At 40.0% G+C, this 23,866-nt stretch overlaps 1 protein-coding gene and 1 long non-coding RNA gene across 6 annotated transcripts in view; one reads left to right on the top strand and one right to left on the bottom strand.

Moving 5' to 3' along the window:
- Positions 1-23,866, top strand: part of LRRC4C (leucine rich repeat containing 4C) — a 1,485,185-nt gene that overhangs the window by 348,177 nt on the left and 1,113,142 nt on the right. For all 5 annotated transcript variants that reach the window (XR_015141669.1, XR_015141674.1, XR_015141675.1 and 2 more), the window contains one exon: positions 149-337. The gene's annotated coding sequence lies outside the window, so the exon portion shown is untranslated. The remainder of the gene's footprint in view (positions 1-148; positions 338-23,866) is intronic.
- On the bottom strand, positions 17,448-22,332 carry LOC147358452 (uncharacterized). Its single transcript, XR_015141678.1, has 2 exons — positions 22,083-22,332; positions 17,448-19,187 (listed from the first exon to the last, which is right to left on the bottom strand). It is a non-coding gene; the product is annotated as an uncharacterized LOC147358452 (long non-coding RNA).

Raw genomic sequence — 23,866 nt, 5'->3', positions numbered from 1 at the left:
AAAAAAAAAAAACCTCCCTTATTTGTATTTTAAAAATCCTGTGGAATTAAATCCTAAATTCTAATGATAGCTAGCATTTTTGCATGTTTGCTATGTGTGGGAGCTGTGATAAACACTTGACATAGATTATCTCATTTAATCCTCACAGAAACCAAATGAAGTGTTTACTGGTATTATCCCTATTTGATGAAGAGGATACCGAGGCTCACAGAGAATTCATAACTTGTCCAAGACCGTCTAATGTCAAGTAATCAAGAGTGAATGACCCCGCAGCACATATACCAGCTGAGACCAACCTTGGATTGGGGGAAAACTTCCAGAGGCAGAGCAGCAGCAGGTGAGCCAGCTTCTCAATGCTGGGTGCACAGGGATCCACTGAGTAAGACATCAGACTTGAAAGGGCCCCCAGACTTGAGCTGTGGGGCTCATAAGCTTCGTGGTTGGGGGAACACCAGCACTTCCTCTAGGATGGTTTGGGCCTGAGGTCCAAACTTTGTGGTTCCAGTTCTGTGACGTAGCAGAATTGTAGCTTCCAGCACTGACCATCAACCTCAGCATTTCTAACAGAGGATTTATATTTTGGTGTGATCAGAGTCCAGGACCCAAGCCTTTTGTTTCAGTTATTGACCTTCAGCTATGTTTTATCTCATCAGCATTTTATCAGGAGGCCTGCTCAAGTACTCAGTTGTAGCCAGTTTCCATATCTTTGGCTTTTAATTTTCAAAAGATGCTGCTTTTTGAGGGAGTGGGGGATGACAGCTGTCTCTCTGAAGAACCTAGCCTACTGGGTATCCGTGTCAATCAAAGGAATCATTGCCTATCACTTAGCTATTACATGGTGGAAGCATATTCAAGTACTGCAGTCTGATGCCAGGGCCTTCCCAGTCTTAAATGATTTGCAATAAGAACTTGATATAGCTACCTGTATGTTCATTTCAGGTAGTATTATATTCTATAGTATACACTTCTCCTGTCATATTTTTTTTCTTTTGTTCTTAGTTGGCCATTTAAAACATGTCTGCATTATCTACCTGTTTATAGCCCTTATAGTTCACCATCCTGATACTCTGGGCTCTGTTAGAATGGGAGATTTCACTTGGCTCTGAACCATCAAAAGAGAATATGTTGCTGATTGTGGAACTTATAGACTTATTTACTGGAGTCCCTGGGGATGCATGATGGGAGGATCCTAAGAGATAGAGTTCCTTCAAAGAAATGACAAGTTCAAATTCAGAGTTTGTGACTTTTGTGTTATGTATGGGTCTCTTTGCTGCTGCTAAGTCACTTCAGTCGTGTCCAACTCTGTGCGACCCCATAGACGGCAGCCCACCAGGCTTCCCTGTCCCTGGGATTCTCCAGGAAAGAACACTGGAGTGGGTTGCCATTTCCTTCTCCAATGCATGAAAGTGAAAAGTGAAAGTGAAGTCGCTCAGTCGTGTCCGACCCTCAGTGACCCCATGGACTGCAGCCTACCAGGCTCCTCCGTCCATGGGATTTTCCAGGCAAGACTACTGGAGTGGGGTGCCATGAGATTTTAAACTAGAACTAATAATATTAAGAACTTGTCTTTGCGTCAGTGGATTATGTGATTACAGTTCTTTGATACTTTGAATTCTATTTGTTTGTCACAATGTCTCATTTCACTCTTTCAAATAGTTCTGACTTTATGAATTTACAGAATTTATAAATACAGAATGTATTTACCTAAGAGAAAACATCGTAATATAGTAATGATATCACCTTTACCACCAAAAATGTTCATGAAGTCAGAGGTGTAATCTGCTTTATTGATTGCCATATATATCCAGTGCATAGATACTAAAGCAAATTGTTGCTCAGTCAGTATTTACTGTTTTCATGAGGAAAGTAATAAATGACTCAATTATTAAATTATTTGAATTGTCCTGGAAGTTCAAGGTATTGATTTAGTTGTGTTTATTCCTGATTAGAGGTGCAAAGAAGGACTTTTCATACCAAGAATTCTTTGAGTATGAATTGGATGGGATGGGAAATGTGATTCTTTATTTTATTCCATTCAAATAATTTGGTTTTCATTGGTTAAAGGGTTAAAAAAAAAAAAACTTGTGATTGTAAGTATTTTCAAGTGTGTAGAAGTGTTTGTGTGTGTGTGTGTGTGTGTGCATGGGGAGGGCACATAATGATTTAAAAAATACCCTTATTTCTTGTGTGATCATCATTGGTTTGGGATATACAACACCCTTCCAGAAAAGAGAAAAATAATGTTAAATAGGAAGGGACAGAGAAATCCTTACTTATGGATCTCTCCATTATAGACAATTCAGTCAGTTCAGTTCAGTTCAGTCGCTCAGTCATGTCCAACTCTTTGCAACCCCATGAATCGCAGCACACCAGGCCTCCCTGTCCATCACTAACTCTCAGAGTTCACTCAAACTTATGTCCATCGAGTCGGTGATGCCATCCAGCCATGTCATCCTCTGTTGTCCCCTTCTCCTCCTGCCCCCAATCCCTCCCAGCATCAGGGTCTTTTCAAATGAGTCAGCTCTTCGTATGAGGTGGCCAAAGTATTGGAGTTTCAGCTTTAGCATCAGTCCTTCCAATGAACACCTAGGACTGGTCTCATTTAGGATGGACTGGTTGGACCTCCCTATTAATTAAGATGCTAAGGACTTTTTTTTCCTAATCATATGTCCTTGAACAAGTTGCTTCATCTTCCTGTGTCTGATGTCCTCATTGATGGAAAGGGAATAATAATAGGACTGACACCATGATTTTGTTGTGAAGAATAAGTGAATTACTACCTGTAAAGCACATACAGCAGAGTGGGTTGCCATTTCCTTCTCCAATGCATGAAAGTGAAAAGTGAAAGTGAAGTCGCTCAGTCATGTCTGACTCTTAGCGACCTCATGGACTGCAGCCTACCAGGCTCCTCTGTCCATGGGAGTTTCCAGGCAAGAGTCCTGGAGTGGGGTGCCAGGGCCTTCTCCAAGTGCAGACTAAGTACACAGCAAACATTATCATTACTGTTATTGTCATATGCTAATGAATAAGACATCACCTTATCCAAGCAACTTAACGCAGGTCAAGAATAGATGATCTCTGAGGTTGGCTCCAGTGTTTCATGATCCTGTAGAGAGCCTTTAAGACTCCTTTGTTGTCTCTGAAAATATAGATCAAATCACACTGAAACACATGTGAGGGACCTCAGAGCGCCTGCTATGTCTTAATGAATTCAGTGCCCTAGGACCCCTCCAATCCTCTTTGATGTATCTTCAGCCTCTGAGAATGGGCTTCCTTTGGAGTGTTGTACTGGAATGACAGTGGTGGTACTGAGGCGCATCCTGTGATGGTACCTCTGAAACCTCAAATCATCCACTCTACTTGCAAACCCAGTTCAGCAGAGTTTGGAAAGAGCAGAGTGAGGTGAACACTTGATATTTTCTCCTGTCAACAGTATTAAGTTATGGCTTGTGATGGTTCTGCTAGGCAAAAGTATATGGCAGTGAAAAATAATATGACTATACCTTCACATCAAAACACACATACATAGCCAAGCAACAGCCTTCAAGAAGGTGTGAAGACTCCTAGAGTATTAGTTGAAGGTAGTCTTGTGATTTAGATTTCTGTAAACTGGCTTTGGTGCCCTCTCTCTTTCCCTGGCCTTTATCCATTTAACTTTCTTCCCAATGACCCGCTCTCTGGCTTTCTTTAGAGAACTTGAAAATATTGACAATACAGATACCAAAGGTGAAAGGGACCTTTATCACTGAACTCCAAATAGCAATTCTCTTTTCTCACTCCCAGAGGAATGCTTGTAATCTTGTTGCAACTATTTCTGCTGTACTATCAACTCTCCAGGAAAGAATAATGAACAAAACCTCTCATCAACTACATTTTAATGCGCTTTGTTATAAAAGTCAACTTATCCCAGTCTCAAACTGAAAATAAAATTAAAAAAAGTTTTTGACTTAGTAAATGAAATACACATATAAAAGTCAAAATTTTTTTTTAGTCAAAATAATATGGTGGGAACAATGTAGACTCCAAAGTTTGTAGGTCCAATGGCTTTTTTTTAATTAAAAAGTAAAAAATCCTTATCCTTACAAAACAGACATATGCACAAAATATTGAGGTGGCCAAAAAGTTTCATCGGAGTTTTCCATACCATTTACAGAAAACCCTAATGGAATTTTTTTGCAACCCAAATCTATAAATTTTTAAAGATAATTTCAAGAGATGTATTTGCTGAAGCCTATTCATTCAGATGTATCAGATAGAAATGTATAAATCTCAGATTAAAACCCTTGCATTAGCTGAGGTTATTGCCAGACCCTTGCAATCAGTTCATAACAAGACCCTACATGTGGTGAATGGGTTACAGTTAAACCTAGACCATAGGCCTTGACTATCTTCAAGACAGAGAGACAGTGCCAAGGGCACCTAAAACTTCAGGGCTTTTTTCCTTTCGTTGTGAGAAAGCATGACAATTTCCCCCACTAAACCACATAAATTGTATTTCTACATGATTTTTTTAAGCATTAAATGGGTTGAATGCAGTGCTGAAGAACAACCAGTTTACTGATTGTTTAAGTAGATGTTTATTGAATACCACCTATTAACTGTGAGCCAGTGTATTAGAGATGGGTGATGTAGTAAAGGTGACTAAAATTGATTCTCTAACCTTGAGGAATTCATATCTACAAGGTTGGGGAAGATAGATGTCCAGGTAATGAAGCTGACTACCATATGCCACGTGTGAAGTCCTATGGGAGCGCAGAGGAGAGTCAGACCGACTTTATTTGGGATGAAAAGCATTCACTGGGGAGGGTGAGGACGCTGAGCTCTGGGGGTCGCAGGGAGTTCACCAAAATGAGGCTCCGTCGCACTGTTGTTTTGCCAATAAATAATTTTCTGTTACAATATTTGTAATGGTTGCCACACTATGTCACAATGTGGATATAACACAGGTAATTTAATTGGGCCTTTTTTTGTCATTGGGTTAGTTCCATTTTTTGATAACTATGAACAGCATTGAGATAAAGATTTGTGTGGTGAAATCATAGCACATGCATATGATTCTCTGAGAAAACAGCCCAAGATATGAAATTACAGCCTCAAAGGATCAACAGTTTTTTAGCGTGTAAATGATGTTTTTTTCAAGCTAAGATTATGAGAGAGTAGGACTTTAGGGGCAGACAAACTTGAGTTCGAAATATAAACATTCCTTTTCTTGGTTATTGACCTTGAGCAAGTTGCCTAAGCTCCATTACTCTTAGTTTCTGCCTTTAAAAAATGAGAATCATAATACTTACCTTGAAGTACTGCTTAAAAACTGTAGTAGAGCTTAATAAATACTTATTGAATTGCCTTCATATTTTTGACAATAGGTACCGGATAGCTGCTAAATCCTAGCAATAAAATTCAAGTGTTCTAAATATTTTAGGTTACTGACATGAATTTCTAACAGGAAATGTGCACTATACTGTGTGGTATAGTTGCACTCAATTCATTAAATGGCCTCCATTTCAAAAAATCCTGACTCATTGTCCATATAAATAACTTTTAAATTGCTTGGTTCTGGCCTGAAATTTACTCCTAAAATATAGGAAAGTTCCAGAATTGGATCAAGAGCCCAAAATCTGGGATAAAAATCTGTATTCTTCCACCTATTTCCTGTGTCATTAATCTCTTGTCAGTATTTTCATCTGAAAAAAAAAGGAACATAAAGTTACATTTCCTTTCTGCTTCAACAAATCAGATGAGAAATATAAGAGATAGAGAGATGTTACCTAGATCTCTAAATTGATATTCTGGTACGACCTATTATTCATTTTGGATTTAATAATCTGCCATGAATCTTTCTACTTATTGAAAAAAATAGGTGTTGTGTAAACTCTACACTTCTCTCATGCTTGTCAGTGTATCATGAGTTTTCATTTTATATTGATGTGGGGCATTGACTTGAAGGATCCAGATTTATTTTTGAACTCTTGTCAGCACTCCATAATTAACATGGCCCAGAAGAGAAATGCTATTTTGCCTCCTGCATTATCAACACAACTGTCAGCAAATAAGGAAGGCATCTTCTTTACCATTATTATTGCTAATGTAAGAAGCAGAGAAGAACAGCTGGATTCTCATCAGTGGGTTGTTAGAAGCCCTGGCATTTAGTTGAAATCTGCTTTCAATTCTACCTACCTTTATCTGCTTTAAGAATGTATTCAAAGGGGAAACATCATTTTTATCCCAAAGAGTATCTTTGAACTCCTAATTTGAGATATTTACAGATCTCAAAGTTGTTTATCTGAGTGTAGCTTTTCCTCCATGACATAAAAATGCAAAGTTAATGTTGATTGCTTACTGGCTATTTCATGTATCTACATTTACTACTCTATTCTCTGTGTCCTAAATTCTCTGTAGTGTTACAGTTGCTCTCTGTTCTCCAATTTAGCTTAAATTTATAATGGCAATGGGTAGAAATAATCTTTTAAATGAAGAACTGGAAGGGCTAAAATCTTGCTGCAATAAAAGGGCAATGCTATAGCTCAGTTATTTGCTCTTTAAAAAGGCAGAAAAAAAAAATCTGTAGCCTCTATAGTTACAGTGTGCCAAAATTAGGTAGTCTACATGGTAATTTTGTTAAATCAGTTTCCTTTTTATACTGCATATGTGGTGGGATCGTGAAATAGTGCATCCGCTTTGTAAAGCAGGTTGGCAGTTTCTCGAGATGTTAAACATATGATTTAGAAATGCTGCCCATAGGTACATATTTTTTTTTTTAAACTTTACATAATTGTATTAGTTTTGCCAAATATCCAAATGAATCCACCACAGGTATACATGTGTTCCCCATCCTGAACCCTCCTCCCTCCTCCGTCCCCATACCATCCCTCTGGGGCGTCCCAGTGCACTAGCCCCAAGCATCCAGTATCGTGCATCGAACCTGGACTGGCCATAGGTACATATCTAAGAGAATTAAGTATTTATATCTCTGCACAAAATTTTGTATGTGAGTGCTCATAGCAGCATTATTCATTATAAAGTGGAAACAACCCAAATGTCTATCAACTGATGAATGAATAAATGAAATATACTAGATCATAAGAAAAGTATTTCACCACTAAAAAGGAATGAAGTGCTGGTGCATGCTGTAATGTGGGTGGATTGGGCAAACGCTATAGTGACGTCGCTCAGTCGTATCCGACTCTGTGCGACCCCATGGGCTGTAGCCTACCAGGCTCCTCTGTCCATGGGATTTTTCAGGCAATAGTCCTGGAGTGGATTGCCATTTCCTTCTCCAGCGGATCTTCCCAACCCAGGGATCGAACTCGGGTCTCCCTCATTGTAGACAGACGCTTTACCTTCTGAGCCACCAGGGAAGTCACTATAGACAGTGAAAAAAGATAAACACAAAAGGCCACATGTTATATTATTCCATTTATAGGAAGTGTGCAAACCTGACATATGTACAGAAACAAAAAATCGATTGCTAGTTTCCAAGAGTGAGAGGCAAAGGAGACCAAGGAGTGACTGCTAATGGGTATGAGGATTCTTTTTTGAAGTGATGAAATGTTCTAAAATTAGATACTGGTGACCATTGTACAACTTTGTGATTATGCTATTCAATAAAACCCCTGGATTATATATTGTAACAGGGTGACTTTTTGGTATGTGAATAATATCTTAGTAAAGCTCAGATAAAAAGTAACATCAGATCAGATCAGATCAGTCGCTCAGTCGTGTCCGACTCTTTGCGACCCCATGAATCGCAGCACGCCAGGCCTCCCTGTCCATTCATTAATAAAAAAAAATAGAAATTGGGAATGGTGGAAATGAATGGGAAAATCATGACTAAATAGTTTATCATCTTAAGCCTTTCAGGTTTAACATTCAGTATAAAGTATTTTTATTTTAAATAACTTTGGAATTAATTATTTTAATTAAATGACTACAGTTTACTTAAGCATTTCTTTGTTTCAAGTATAGGTGATTGCTGACTATTCACTAGTATATAGCTTTTTTTTTTTTTTTTTCTTTCTTTTTTCAACGGGAACTGGGAAAAGTGTCTGTGGTTACCGATACACACTTAGTATCATGGTCAGTATTCTAGGACCTGGGCATGTACTCCAGGAAATAACTAGCAGCTGGCAGCCTGGTTATCCTAATGGTTGTCCTCTCACCTGGATCACTGCTGTTATTGTAACTCATTCTAGATTCCTGCAGACTTACAGTGACATGGCTAACAGCAATTGAAACTGTCTTTCATATACTCCTTATTTGGGGCAAAATGTTGGTGTCCATTTTTTTTATCATTGAAAACAGATTTCAAGACTTCTCACAGCTAAATGTGGCAAGCAGGTAATTCACAGACTTGTAGACAACAAACTCTGATAGTCTAGGATGGAGAATAGGGCAACAGGTTAGTTGAAAAGCTTCATGTGTCTTTTTACTAATGCAAGATTTAGTACACTTAAGGATATTATAATGAGATCAAATCAAATTTACAGGAGAATGAACAAATGAGAATAGCAAATGGAGGTCAAAATGCACTTCCACAGTTCTCTGTTACACCAGTTAGATCTACAAGGCAGGGACTTAATGTAAGTTGATGTGTGATTGCTCCAGTTTTAAAGTGATGCCATTCAGCTTACATCTGATTTCATTAAGGCTGTTGAGACGGCACTTGAGTAATTCCAAGAGAATAGAATGGGAGGGGTAGAGAGTGTGTGTACGGAAGTGTATTTTGATTCTGCACTTTATTGTTATAACACGCGTGGGTCTAGCAACTCTTTAACATGTAGTCTGTTATGATTTCATCTTGTATAACTGCGAGCTAACAGCTTTGCCTCTCAAAGAAGTGATGTGATCAGCCCACTAAACCTTTTGCCATGTGAGACATTCACTGTGTGGTGGAGATGATTCAGAGAGTAGACTTAGACACACAGTCACGTGACGTGTTGCTTAAACCAAATTAAAATGAGTGTGCTAACACTTTGTCAGTTTTCATCTCTTCAGCCTCGTAGCTATTTATAAAAGGGAGATGTTTGTATGAGAAGAGGTCCCAGTTGGGGATTAACGCCCAAGTCTCTACAAAATTTTACATAAAATAAACAAACATTGTCACAGGATTTGATGTTTTACTAAATCATTTCATGGAATAATTAACATATATCCTGTCATAATTCTATGAGAATATTTATATTATAGAGTTTACACTATATAGAAACTGAGAATCAAAGTGATTTTAACTTCACAATAATCAAAGTGTAAAAGCAAGAACTAGGAAAGAAAGTAAGAAAATAAAATCTTATTTATGAAGCCCCTGTTCCAGCACTATTTGAGAAGATTCTAAAGTGTTAACACATTAAATCCTCTAGAAGTCACAGGAGGTGGACTTTGTTATTTTCATTTCATATAGAAGAAAGCCGAAGGTCCCACGTCACAAGCCTAGGTTTTAGCAGATTTGCAATTTAGCGCAACAGGTTTTAAGATTTACATTTTTACTGTAGACCATATATTCTAAACACAGTCATGATGTTGAGAAGATACCCAGCCTTAGCTTTTGTTATGAAGATGGAATCATCACTGTCTTGCCGATGTTGATCAGTTTTTTAATACAACAGTCACCCTCATGTTTGATTTGCTACATGTGTTTTCAAAAAGGTAATTCACTGTTTGGTCAGGGCACTGGGAAAGCCCCAAGTCAAAAGTAATCTTGATTAGAAAAAAAATGCTGTGGAAAGGAAGACTGGCCTTTCTTTACGTGTTCAATATTGTTCGTGATGCAGACTCTCCCTCCACACATACTTCAGTCCATACCTTAAAATAAACAGGCCAAAAGGTGAAAATTAGTTTCCTCGTAGTAACTGGGGAAGTATATGGACTCCACAGCATCCTCTATAAGATGACAGACCATTGTAGAGCACCACCCCCTGCCTTTTCTAAATACTGGTCCATCTTACTCTCTAAAAGTATATAGTTCAAAATTATACATGCACCACAATGTTCATTGCAGCAGTATTTACAATAGCCAGGCACGGAAACAATCTAAATGTCGAACGACAGATGAATGGATAAAGATGACGGGGTACATAGATACAGGGGAATGAAAGGAAATGAAGTTAGGTTGTTTGCAGAGATGTGGATGGACCTAGAATCTGTCATACAGAATGAAGTAAGTCAGAAAGAGAAAAAAAAATGTTAATGCACACGTGTAGAATCGAGAAAAAATGGTACAGATGAACCTATTTACCGGGCAGGAATAGAGACACAGAACAGACATAGAGAATGGACATGTAGACACAGCAGGAAAAGGAAGAGTGGGAGGAATTTGGAGATTAGAACTGACATATACACACCACCATGTATAAATAGATAGCTAGAGGCAAACCGCTATAAAGCACTGAAGTTCAGCTTAGTGCTCTGTGGTGACCTAGTGGGTAGGACGAGGGGGGTGCAGGGCAGGGAGGTCCAAGAGGGAGGGGATGTATGTATATACGTGGCTGATTCACTCTGGTGTACAGCAGAAATTAACAGAACATTGTAAAGCAATTATAGTTCAATTAAAAAAAAAAAAACTCAGTGTATAAACAATAAACCGTAAGACTCTGTTTCTTTCACAGATTTTTGAAGCTGTTTCCCTTCTATAGTCCCTCCATTCTTAGGCTGGCTTCACTATGGCAGAGGGATGGATGCCGACAACTCCTGGACCTAGAACCTTCTGGTTCACACTGAGATACTAGACAGCTGTTCCAGTATACAACTACAAGAATCATTGTGACAAAAAGATGTAGTATTAGTCAGCTCAGGCTGCCATGGAGAAATTTCATAGACCGGGAGGCTCATACAGCAAAAAGTCATTTTCTCCCATTCTGGGGTGTGGAAGTCCGAGTCCAAGATCAAAGCACCAGAGAGACTGGTTTCAGGTGAAGCCTCTCGCCTTGGCTTGCAGGACGGCTGCCTTCTTGCTGTGTCCTCATAAGGCCTTTCCTCTGTTCGCATTTCACACACTGCTGGTGTCTGTTTCTCTTCTTAAAAAGGCACTGGTCCTATTAGATCAGAGCCCCACCCTTTTGTGCAGAAGGCAGTGGCACCCCACTCCAGTACTCTTGCCTGGAAAATCCCACGGACGGAGGAGCCTGGTAGGCTGCAGTCCATGGGGTCGCGAAGAGTCAGACACGACTGAGCGACTTCCCTTTCACTTTCATGCACTGGAGAAGGAAATGGCAACCCACTCCAGCATTCTTCCCTAGAGAATCCCAGGGACGGAGGAGCCTGGTGGCTGCTGTCTATGGGATCGCACAGAGTCAGACACGACTGAAGCGACTTAGCAGCAGCAGCAGCCACCCTTTTGACCTCATTTAACCTTAGTTACCTCCTTAAAGGTGTTGTCTCCAAACACAGTCATGTTGGGGGTTGGAGCTTCAGCATAAATTTCAGTTTCCCTGATGGCTCAGATGGTAAAGCATCTGCCTGCAATGCAGGAGACCTGGGTTCAATCCTTGGGTCGGGAAGATCCCCTGGAGAAGGAAATGGCAACCACTCCAGTACTCTTGCCTGGAAAATTCCATGGACCGAGGAGCCTGGTAGGCTGCAGTCCATGGGGTCGCAAAGAGTCGGACACAACTGAGTGACTTCATAAATTTTAAGGAGACACAGTTCAGTCTGTTACAGATAAGATTGCATTAATTTTCTCAAATTAATTTATATTCCAGCCCTTGGATCTTTGTAATCACCAGAAGGATAGACTGAGGAACTTTAATAATGCTCATGTCCAGGCCATACTCCAGAACAATTACATCAGAAGCTTCTAGGCCAGGGAAGGGCATAATAAACACTTTTAAAAAGCCAGGTATTTATAAATGTATATCTACAATTAAAAACAGAGATGTATGTTATGTAAGACTTATTGGTCCAATGTATAATGCATAGAATGTTGAAAAGAAAAGAGTTAATGCTGACTTTGTAAGCCTATTATAATGTACATATAAAGAACATGTACTGAATATTATCTTAATTTTTCTCTATACATTATCTTGGGGCTTCCCTGGTGGCTCAGATGGTAAAGAATCTACCTGCAATGCAGGAGACCCAGATTCATTCCCTAGGTTGGGAAAATCCCCTGGTGAAGGGAATGGCTTACCCACTCCAGTATTCTCGCCTGGAGAATTTCATGGAGAGAGAAGCCTGCCAAGCTACAGTTCATGGGATAACAAAGAGTCGGACATGACTGAGCAAATAACACTATGCTTTATATTGTTTGATATACCAATTATCAAACACTATATACCATAGTATACTTAGAGATGTAAGTAGAAGATAATAGACAAAATTTTAAAATCAGGCAGCAAGAGTTCTAACTGTGTTTACATGATCTTCATATTTCTGAGAAAAGTAAGAATGATAATAACAGTGTCCACCTATGTTATGAGATTAAATGAGATAATACATGCAAAGCTTCAAATAATCCATCAGTATTACTATTAGCAATATAGCAGTGAGATGTGGAAAAACCAAAAGTGTCTCTTTCCATTTATTTTCTCTCCAATACCCAAAGATCCCCAACCTTTGAGATTCAGCAGTGTGTCCTTGCAAAGGCTAAATTAGCTACACTTTACATATCAAAGTGGAGGGACCTGGGACAATCAAAGGGCATATGGAAATAGCAGAAAGAGTGGTTAAGGTCATGGTAGAGACATTGGAGAGGCTTTGAGCAAACTCCTAGCGACTGGAGGTGATTTCTGAGCTCCGTGAGGACGCTGCTACAGCCCTACAGAACATAAAGGCAGCTCTTTTTAGGTCACTCCTATTCTGTTGGAATATTAGATTTTTTGTCATTAATTTTAAGAATCCAGAAACCCAACTTGCTGAGAATTTTCAAGAGATATCAAACAAATGTGTTTTGAGTTGAAGCTGCCCTATGCTTCTCAGCTTTTTTAAAAACACTGAGCAGTTCAGTTTGGCATTTCAATCTGTCTCCTCTTACATTTATATTAGAAAAAAGCAGACCTGGTAGAAATGTTGCTTCTGAGCCCTGAGAATGGTGAAAGGATAAATCTTTTGTTCGCTTCTTTTAGAGATGTTTCTTTTTTTCTCTGAAATGTGTGGGAAGCCTTGCCTGTCTAATCTTTAGCATTTTGATGGAATTACCATAAAAAGCTTTTCTGTGTTTTGTGTGAATCTTTATCTTAATTGGAGGTTTAAAAGGGGTTAAAGGGGACTTTTTTCCTGGGTATGTTTCAAGTATACTAAGTCTGTGTAGAAGCACTGACCCACTAAGAGGCTTCGTCTTAAATTGTTTAGTGGTTAAATGCATGGCTTCAGAGTTAACCTGCCTGGTTTGAAATTTTGCTTTTGACAATCACTAGTTTAACTTCTCTATAACTTGGATTATTCATCTGCAAAAGGGTAATAATAGTAGGTATTTCATAAAGTTGTTAAGCATTAAGTTTGCTACTGTACAGGAAACAGAATACTTCTGACTCCATGGCCAGCATCACTCCGTGTTAAGGATTCCTAAAGCTTATTTCAAGTTTCTTTTGCTAAACTCACTGAACGCACTCGTCTAAAGGCCAGAAGCAAAAACAGCTCACCTCTAAGCCACAATGGTCTGGGTTTGAATCTTGACTCCTTCACTTAGGAAGTGAGTACTGTTACGCAGCAATCACTAGTGCCTTTGTTAACTCATCTCTAAAATGGGGCAATTGCAAGGTCTCCTTTGTATGTTTGTTGTAAAGATTCAGTTCAGTTCAGTTCAGTCGCTTAGTCATGTCCGACTCTTTGCGATCCCATGAGCCGCAGCACGCCAGGCCTCCCTGTCCATCACCAACTCCTGGAGTCCACCCAAACCCATGTCCATTGAGTCGATGATGCCATCCAATCATCTCATCCTCTGTCGTCCCCTTCTCCTCCTGCCCTCAATCTTTCCCAGCATCAGGGTCTTTTCCAATGAGTCAGCTCTTCGCATCAGGTGGCCAAAGTATTGGAGTTTCAGCTTCAACATCAGTCCTTCCAATGAACACCCAGGACTGATCTCCTTTAGGATGGACTGGTTGGATGATCTTGCAGTCCAAGGGACTCTCAAGAGTCTTCTCCAACGTCACAGTTTAAAAGAATCAATTCTTCGGCACTCAGCTTTCTTTATAGTCCAACTCTCACATCCATACATGATCACTGGAAAAACCATAGCCTTGACTAGACGGACCTTTGTTGGCAAAGCAAGGTCTCTGCTTTTTAATATGCTGTCTAGGTTGCCCATAACTTTTCTTCCAAGGAGTAAGTGTCTTTAATTTCATGGCTGCAATCACCATCTGCAGTGATTTTGGAGCCCAGAAAAATAAAGTCAGCCACTGTTTCCCCATCTATCTGCCATGAAGTGATGGGACTAGATGCCATGATCTTTGTTTTCTGAATGTTGAGTTTAATTCAACCTTTTTACTCTCCTCTTTCACTTTCATCAAGAGGCTCTTTAGTTCCTCTTCACTTTCTGCCATAAGGGTGGTATTTCTCCCGGCAATCTTGATTCCAGCTTGTGCTTCCTCCAGCCCAGCGTTTCTCATCATGTACTCTGCATATAAGTTAAATAAGCAGGGTGACAATATACAGCCTTGATGTACTCCTTTTCCTATTTGGAACAAGTCTGTTGTTCCATGTCCAGTTCTAACTGTTGCTTCCTGACCTGCATACAGATTTCTCAAGAGGCAGGTCAGGTGGTCTGGTATGCCCATCTCTTTCAGAATTTTCCACAGTTTATTGTGATCCACACAGTCAAAGGCTTTGGCATAGTCAATAAAGCAGAAATAGATGTTTTTCTGATACTCTATTGCTTTTTCCATGATCCAGTGGATGTTGGCAATTTGATCTCTGGTTCCTCTGCGTTTTCTAAAACCAGCTTGAACATCTGGAAGTTCACGGTTCATGTATTGCTGAAGCCTGGCTTGGAGAATTTTAAGCATTACTTTACTAGCGTGTGAGAGGAGTGCAATTGTGTGGTAATTCGTTGTAAAGATTAAATGAAGCAAATTTACCCTGTGACTTGAGTTTAAGCCACTGTTTCTTCCCTGTTGCTTTCAGGATTGCAGTAGCCTCACAATTGATCTCACAGTTTCTGTTCTTACCCATTTATAAACCACTCACTGTGTGACAGTTTAATAATTTAAATATAAGTCAAATCATGGTACATGATTTTTTTTTCTTTCATTTTTGGAATAAATGCATATCTTATAACCATAGTGTATGTGACATCAGAATAATTTGTCCACACCTAAATTTCCAAGCTTGTTTTGAGTACTGTTTACTTTCGTTCAATATATACCAGTTGCGTCTGACTTTTTGTGACCGCATGGACTATAGCCCTCCAGGCTCCTCTGTCCATGTAATTTTCCTGGCAGTGATGCTGGAGTACATTGCCATTTCCTTCTCCAGGGGATCTTCTCAACCCGGGGATTGAACCTGCATCTCTTGCATCTCCTGCATTGGCAGGCAGATTCTTTACCACTGCACCACCCGGGAAGCCCATTCTGGTCACACTTGCTTTTTCTTATGTTCTTGGAACAGGCCAAGCTCTTTTCTCCCTCAGGGTCTTTGCATGTCTTTTCATGCCCACAAAATTATGAGCTCTATAAAGGGTCAGAGGTCCTTTTCAACCTGCACATCTCTACTCAAAGTCGTGTCTTCAGAAAGACCTTTCTTACCATCTAATCTAAAGAGGGCAGCCCTCCGGGATGACAGTTCTTACATCATCTCTTTAGAATGTGTGTCATGCTTTCCAGTTATTTTTGTTTATTTTTCTGTTTTGCATGTGTGTGTGCTTAGTCCTTCAGTCATGTCTGACTCTTTGTGACCCCTTGGACCATAGCTCGCCAGGCTCCTCTGTCCATGGGATTTCCCAGGCAAGAATACTTCGGGGGATCTTCCCAACCCAGGGATTGAAGCTGCATCTCTCATGCCTCCTGCATTGGCAGGCAGATTCTTTACCACGGCGCCACCTGGGAAGCCTCTATTTATCTGTTTACTTGTGCAGTGTTTCTCTTCTCTGACACTCACAGGCAGGATCTTATCTGAATTGGTCATCATTACATTTCATAATGTCTGGCATATAGTAAGTGCTCAGTAAGTATTTGTGGAGGGGAGAAGAGGGTAAAGGAAAAAAAAAAAAAGAATGATGTCATCAAAAGCACTCAATATATTTTAGCACAATTGAAAAAAAATCACACTGTACACACCTGAAATATATTTTTTATTTATCATATATGCCACAATAAGCTGGAAAAGTTAAATAAAATAGAAAAAAATAATAGAAACAAAGATGGGATAGAAAAATTTTCCTGACAATTAGAGAAAACCATTCATCATGAGTCTGGACTCTGGAATGGACTTCTGGGGAGGAAATATGGAGTAGTTTTTTTAAAGCCATGAGGACTGCCTCTCAAGAGGGAAGTGGTGTCTCTCGAAGTAGTATGGTTTGGCTATCAATCTCTAGATTTTTGCATTCGGTAAATCCTAGAGCTAGCTGAAAATAACCCACTGTGCAAGGATTTTGGCACCAAATTGCTTCCACCACAATCACACCTCGCCCAAGATGTTAAGTGTGCAAAGCAGGATATGGCACCCAATCAGGCCTACGCTGGTTTCTGCAGGCTAGCTGGTCAAATCGGGATTTGGCAAGGCCATTTCTGCCCTTGTAGCTTCCGTCATTTCCCCTTTCACTGAGCAGCACCGTCCCTCTGCGGATAATCTGAATTCCTTGCAGTCTGCATCATGGCACTTCTATTTCTAGAAGACCAGGATGATACTTTCTCTCCAAATCTGTTCTCAGAGGCTCTTGTCTCATTGAAATTGCTTTTCCTGTCTCCACCAGCTGGACACTCAAAAAACATTATCTCAAGAGGACTTATTTTAGTTTTGCTATCCATCATCTGGAGAATTAAAAAAAACAAAAAAAGTGAGGATTCATTTTGATCTGGCAATTGTGTGTGGCTGCTTCAGAGAGAGAGACAGAAGGAAGGAGGGAGGGAGGGTGGGAGAGAGAAAGGGAGACCACCCCTGGTGAGATGCCTCCTAAATCTCATAAGCATCACCTCTGAGGGAGGAATCCAGAAAACGTTCTCCCACAGGCTAACTTGACGGCAAAGGCATTTTGGGCTGTGAAGATTGCGTGCAGAAACAGTTCTCAGCAATACTGATACAGATACTCGATTTTGATTGCTGACCTTAGGCCAGGTACCATTCTTAGAGCTTCCCATAGACTAGTTCACTTAACCCTCGCATTCAACCCATGAAGAAACCAAGGCATGGAGAGGTCGATGGTATATCTATGGTGACCCATGCAGTTGTGTAGCTGAGATGGTAACCAGATAATCTGGCAGCAGGTGATTCACCTATAACCAACAGTCTATTCCCTCAGTGGTGCTGTTTTTATAGTTTCTGTTTCTAGGACTGGGTATGTGAAAAACAAGAACTACCATGGTTATCAAAAAGAAAAACAAGTTTGCGAATTTATTTTTAAAATATTAATCATCTAAGACAAATAGATTCTGAAAATAAAGTGCTTCCTATTTACTTCCAAGCAAAATTTCAGCCTTATAATTGTACATCTAAAGTTGTCCACTGTTTGAATCCTTGTTACCAAAGCAACTGCCTCTTCTTCAGCATTTTAGATGAGATTTGCAAAACTCAAAGGTTTGTATTCAATGTATTCTAGAATTTTGTTATGAGCTTTCAGGTGTATGGGACCCTCAGAAGGACAGACATATAGAGTAAACCATCCATTCTGTTGGCCATGTATCTGTATCCCATTCTTGAAAAGACAGGAAGAAGGGAAGATAAAACAGTAGAACTGAGCTGAGTTTAATGATTCCCTGAAGAAATAAGGCCTCCCTTGGTGAGTATACCCCAAGAAACTGATAAAAGTAGTCTGTTTTCAAAGCAAGACTTTCCAGTGACTTAGAATCAAAGTAATATAACATCATTCTCCTCTGATACATTGTCAACTACGTATGCCTGTGCATATACAGTCTGAGTCTCTGAGAGACTCAATGTATTATTACAGAGTTGTTTGGGGGGAAATCATCTTTATACCACAGTGCATCTATTTCAGCTTCTTAAAGAGAAGATCGAGAAAAGAATATTGAAGACAACAGCATTTCTATCTCAGCTCTGCTATTTGCAAACTTAAGGAGGTTAAGTCACTAAACCTTCAGTTCAGTTCAGTCGCTCAGTCATGTCTGACTCTTTGTGACCCCATGAATCGCAGCACACCAGGCCTCCCTGCCCATCACCAACTCCCGGAGTTCACCCAGACTCATGTACATTGAGTTGGTGATGCCATCCAGCCGTCTCATCCTTTGCTGTCCCCTTCTCCTCCTGCCCCCAATCCCTCCAAGGATCAGGATCTTTTCCAATGAGTCAACTCTTTGCATGAGGTGGCCAAAGTTTTGGAGTTTCAGCTTCAACATCATCCTTCCAATGAACACCCAGGACTGGTCTCCTTTAGGATGGACTGGTTGGATCTCCTTGCAGTCCAAGGGACTCTCAAGAGTCTTCTCCAACACCACAGTTCAAAAGCATCAATTCTGTGGGGCTCAGCTTTCTTCACAGTCCAACTCTCATATCCATACATGACCACTGGAAAAACCATAGCCTTGACTTGATGGACTAAAGCTTAGTTGTCTTATATCTAAAATGGGAAGACATGAACTCTGTTGTAGGGGTCTTTTGAGGATTCACTTATATATATATACATGAAAAGTGATTTTAGTGTCAGCTTGATACACAGAGGACACTCAACAAATGACAGTTAATAAAAGGAAAGCATTATGTAGACAGTACAAAAATCCTGTTTCAGGCTTCTGGTTAACTTGAGAGGGGGCAGCAGAATTAACTTTCTCATTAATTGGTGAACTGTTATGAACTCTATGTAAATGGGCAATACAGAGATGGTATGAAACCCAAATAATTCCCTGCAATTCTCCCCATTGGCATTCTATGCATCAAACAGAAAAACACAGTAGAAGCCCAGTTTGGATAATCTCTTCTCATCACTAAAGTCAGTATTTGGGGCCTTTTCATTGGCTCATTAGTACTACTCCATTCGATTAGTTAGGAAGTAGAGACGGAATGAAGTTTTGGGCACTGTCCATTCAGGGAAGAGTTGGTGCGTGAAAGAGGACATCCACAGATTCTGGAGGGAGCCCGGAGTGATGAGGTACCTAGAATGGGGCAGACAGGTTCATGAGAGGGTAGAGTGTCAAAGCTAATTCTTTCACCACTTTGGTCTAAAAATTATACTACATTTGTTGGAGTTTGGTACATGTGTGCGTGTGTGTAGGTGGAGCAACCGAAAGCATTCTGAATGCTCGAAGAAGCCCGGTTTAGAACATGACCCCCTCACCCGCCAAAAGATGCATAAAAGCAAAACCAACATGGCTCATTTTTATATAAATGTTTCTGGACAATGAACTGTTTTTTTTACAGAAAATTTGCCAGTGCTATAATCTTTCAAAGAAAGTCAATGTATAATTTCCTTGATATGTTTATCAATTTTTTAAGTGGAAAAAAAATTATTAGTTAGAATACCAAAGAAAGGGCTTCAGGATTTTGAATTTGTAAATAGGCAGGTTTTTGTTGGTGATAAGGAGGATTCTTTAGATTCTCCAGAAGAGATAATTCTACAACAGGAAAAAAAAAAAAATAGCTTGGATATTATCTTCAAAAACATAGTTTGTTATTTTATTCTAAAGAATATTTTCCAATAGCTGACTTTTTCCCATGAAATAACACATTTTCCTCCCACAGAAATGAACTTTGAGTCCCCAGGTATAAAGGTTTTGAACAACATTGTAACTGGGCTTTTCTATAAAGATCTGAAGGGTTAAGCCTAGAGCCACCGCTAGGTGTCACCTTGGGATCGCTTTTGGAAACACAAACTCCCTTAACTGGTTCCAAACAGGAAGAGGCAATTTCTTGGTTAATTTCAGCTACTGTTAAGTTTCTTTAAATAGAGATTCTTACTAGGCACATGTCAACTCTTCGGAATCTTTTACTTTGTCTTATAGGTATTTACAACCGTTTAAACTTTTCACCCCACCGCGCAGACCTTGCAGGAGGTAGAATTGAACTAGGGAAGGTTTGACTTAATGGGGCCACAATTGCAGGGAGAGAAAGATCTCTCTTAGTCTTGTAACCCTCATAATATCCTTTAGTTCCCATAGCCTAGGATACCTGGAATTAACAACATTCACACGGAGCAGTAATCTTTCTCTTACTATAAAACCTGTAGCAGCGATACAATTGATGTTGCTGCTGCTGCTGCTAAGTCGCTTTAGTCGTGTCCGACTCTGTGCGACCCCAGAGACGGCAGCCCACCAGGCTCCCCCATCCCTGGGGTTCTCCAGGCAAGAACACTGGAGTGGGGTGCCATTTCCTTCTCCAATGCATGAAAGTGAAAAGTGAAAGTGAAGTCGCTCAGCCATGTCTGACTCTTAGCGACCCCATGGATTGCAGCCCACCAGGCTCCTCCGTCCATGGGATTTTCCAGGCAAGAGTACTGGAGTGGGGTGCCATTGCCTTCTCCACAATTGATGTTACACCTAGGTAAGTTGCGTATGAGGGAATCTGAAGCTCCACTGGTGGTGTTCATCACATCTCCTCATCCCCCCACTGCCCACCCCTTTCTGTTCACTGCCTTCCCAGAGGATGTCTCCAGTACTGTTCTCCTCCTGGGACCATTTGGTTAAGTTGGAAAGAAATTTTACAAATAAAATGATCCAAATTGGCATGTTAATTCTTCAACAATTTGCCAGTTCCAGAAACACTATATTTTAAAAGAAGATGGTTTAGGGGAGCTATATTTTGACTACAGAGCATGGCAGTTCAGCACAATTTAAACTAGATGATGGTGGAGGAAAGAGAATGATTTGAAGTCCAGTGGGTATTTTCCAAATTGTTCTGGAAATATTTTATATAACTACCTGTTCTGTTAGAAGTAAGGTAAGTTCTGTCTCCAGGCATGCACGGATATTTAACAATGGTTGTCAATACAAATTCAAAATTCCCCCCCACCCCTGAGATTAGATAGGTTAACTACCTATATCAAAAAATAAAATAAAAAGAGAAATAATGCCAAGGAAATCCCCTGAAGAGAAACCCGTATGTGTCTGAACCTATGAAAGAGAAGTCATAAGAAAAATGCACAACCAGATAAAATCCTAGAGTAGGCAAATTGCAACAAAATTGTCTCCAGTTGTTAGAATTTGAACACCTGTAGAAAGTCTCATTATACTGTAAAAGAAATGTCTTTTCACTCCCTGGAAAATTTCTTATTTTTAACACATTTTAGAATAATTCATTCAAACAATCTTTCTTTCAAAAATTATTTAGAATACCTACTAATAGTCACCATCATTCTAGGAACTAAATACATGACAATAAAGAACATAGAGAATGACAACATCCCTACTTTGGTGAAACTTACATTCTAATTGGCAAAGCAGACATCAAAGAACTGAAAAAGATATATAACATTTCAGAAGTGAGAAGTCTATGAAGAAAGTCAAGTGTTACTAAGAGCTGGAGACACAAAACAACATGTTTTTTCATAAAAGTTTTAATGGAAATAAACACGAAAATGAAAATGAACAAGAAGGTTCAGGCTCAGTGGATATAAAATCTGGAGCTGGTCCTAGAGGCTTGGTTTACTCATCTTTAAAACAGGAATGAAGCTGAGGAGTAAGGAGTGCATATATTTTATCTGCAAACTCTGGAAAGGACCTTTGAGCAGGTAACTTGTGGTGAAGGTTTGAATTTGGAGGAGCCAGCCACGAGATCTATGAAAATTCTCTGCAGATAATAAGTCCAACTAGTATAAAATTTCTGCATCAAGTACTGTCTTGGTGGGTTCTAGGAATCACAGGATGGCCAGCATGACTGGAGTTTTATAAGCAGGGGAAAGGTGAGTTCACTGAGAGATTTTAAGAAATTAGATAAACTGTTTCAAGTGAAAAATTTCTAGCAGAGATTGCAGCCAATGTGAATGTTCAACACACCTATCCCAAAAGTCCCCATTCCACCTGACATATAATTTAAATTCCTTACCAACCCCTTACCTACAAACTCCTATTGATCTTTGCGTCCCAAGATGAAGTCTTGTATGTGGAAATGCCCAGAAATATTCAATTCAATGCGTATGCTATCTATCCAGAAGAGGAATCACATTACGGTGAACTCTGCTAGTTGCCATCAGCCTTTCCCAGTCTCTTTCCTATAGGCAGAGCCTGCATCCCATTAAGGTGGTTCATTGAGCTGCCTGAATTTCCTTGCTGCTAAACCTTGGCAGGTTAACCCATTCTGACCAATGAGGTTGGAGAGAATAGGTGAGAACATTTTTATTTCCTGATAAAGAAACACACCGGAGGCTTGCCAATCCCTTCCTGCATTTGATCACTGTACTGTGAGGATAAGGTGTTTAGAGCTGCTACAGTCATTTTCTATTAAGGGCGAAACCATCAAAAGCTGAAGAGATCATGTTGAGATTTGACAGAAAACAACAAAATTCTGTAAAGTAACTATCCTTCAATTAAAAAAAAATAAATTTTTTTAAAAAGCTGAAGTGAATGGGCATATGGAAAACCCTAGGTTTTTCAGTTCAGTTCAGTTGCTCAGTCGTGTCTGACTCTCTGCAATCCCATGAATCGCAGCACACCAGGCCTCCCTGTCCATCACCATCTCCCTAGGTTTCTAGGACATAATTTAATCATTGAATAAACTGGGGAATCATCATCTCTTGATTTACTGTTTTGGAAATTACTAAGTGCCTTACTGTTCAAACAAGTTTCTTTTTTTACTTTTTTAAAATTCTCATACTTTTACAGAACATATGATAGCTGATAACATTTTTTTATTGCTATATAGTCAGTGCCATGCAAGGACATAAATCCATACTTAGAAAATATTTGTTTGTTGATTGAACTTATTAAGACTTAATTATTCAATTAAAAAAGGCATTAGTATCTTACACTTTCAAAGAAATTTTAACCCCAAAATGAAATAACTCAAATAGGATGATTTGGGTGACTTCACTTTCACTTTTCACTTTCATGCATTGGAGAAGGAAATGGCAACCCACTCAGTGTTGTTGCCTGGAGAATCCCAGGGATGGGGGAGCCTGGTGGGCTGCCATCTATGGGGTCCCACAGAGTTGGATACGACTGAAGCAACTTAGCAGCAGCAGCAGCAGCATGCTATTATTACCTGATTAGCTGCTGCTAAGTCGTGTCAGTCGTGTCCGACCCTGTGCGACCCCATAGACGGCAGCCCACCAGGCTCCCCAGTCCCTGGGATTCTCCAGGCAAGAACACTGGAGTGGGTTGCCATTTCCTTCTCCAATGCATGAAAGTGAAAAGTGAAAATGAAGTCGCTCAGTCGTGTCCGACTCTTAGCGACCCCATGCCTACCAGGCTCCTCCGTCCCAGGCAAGAGTACTGGAGTGGATATACACTGCTGCTGCTGCTAAGTCGCTTCAGTTGTGTCCGACTCTTTGCAACCCCATGGACTGTAGCCTAGCAGGCTCCTCCGTCCATGGGATTTCCCAGGCAAGAGTACTGGAGTGGATATACACTACCAAGTGTTAAGTAGCTAGCTGGTGGGAAGCTGCAGTGTAGCACAGGCAGCTCAGCTGGGTGCTGTGATGACCTAGAGGGGTGGGTTGGGGGAAGCAGGAGGGAGGCTCATGAGGGAGGGGATGTATGTATACATATTGCTGATTCACTTTGTTGTACAGCAGAAACTAACAGAACATGGTAAGGCAATTATACTTCAATTAAAAAAAAACAAGTCAGGACACATGAGTTCTAGATTTTCTCAATACTGAACTAAGTATTGAGTAAGTATA

Source organism: Bos grunniens, chromosome 15 (assembly GCF_055505025.1).
Source record: "Bos grunniens cultivar Pamir isolate PY7600 chromosome 15, Bosgru_T2T1.0, whole genome shotgun sequence".
NCBI classification, from domain to species: Eukaryota; Metazoa; Chordata; class Mammalia; order Artiodactyla; family Bovidae; genus Bos; species Bos grunniens.
Note: the sequence above shows the minus strand (reverse complement) of the source record. Positions and strands in the feature narration are given on the sequence as shown.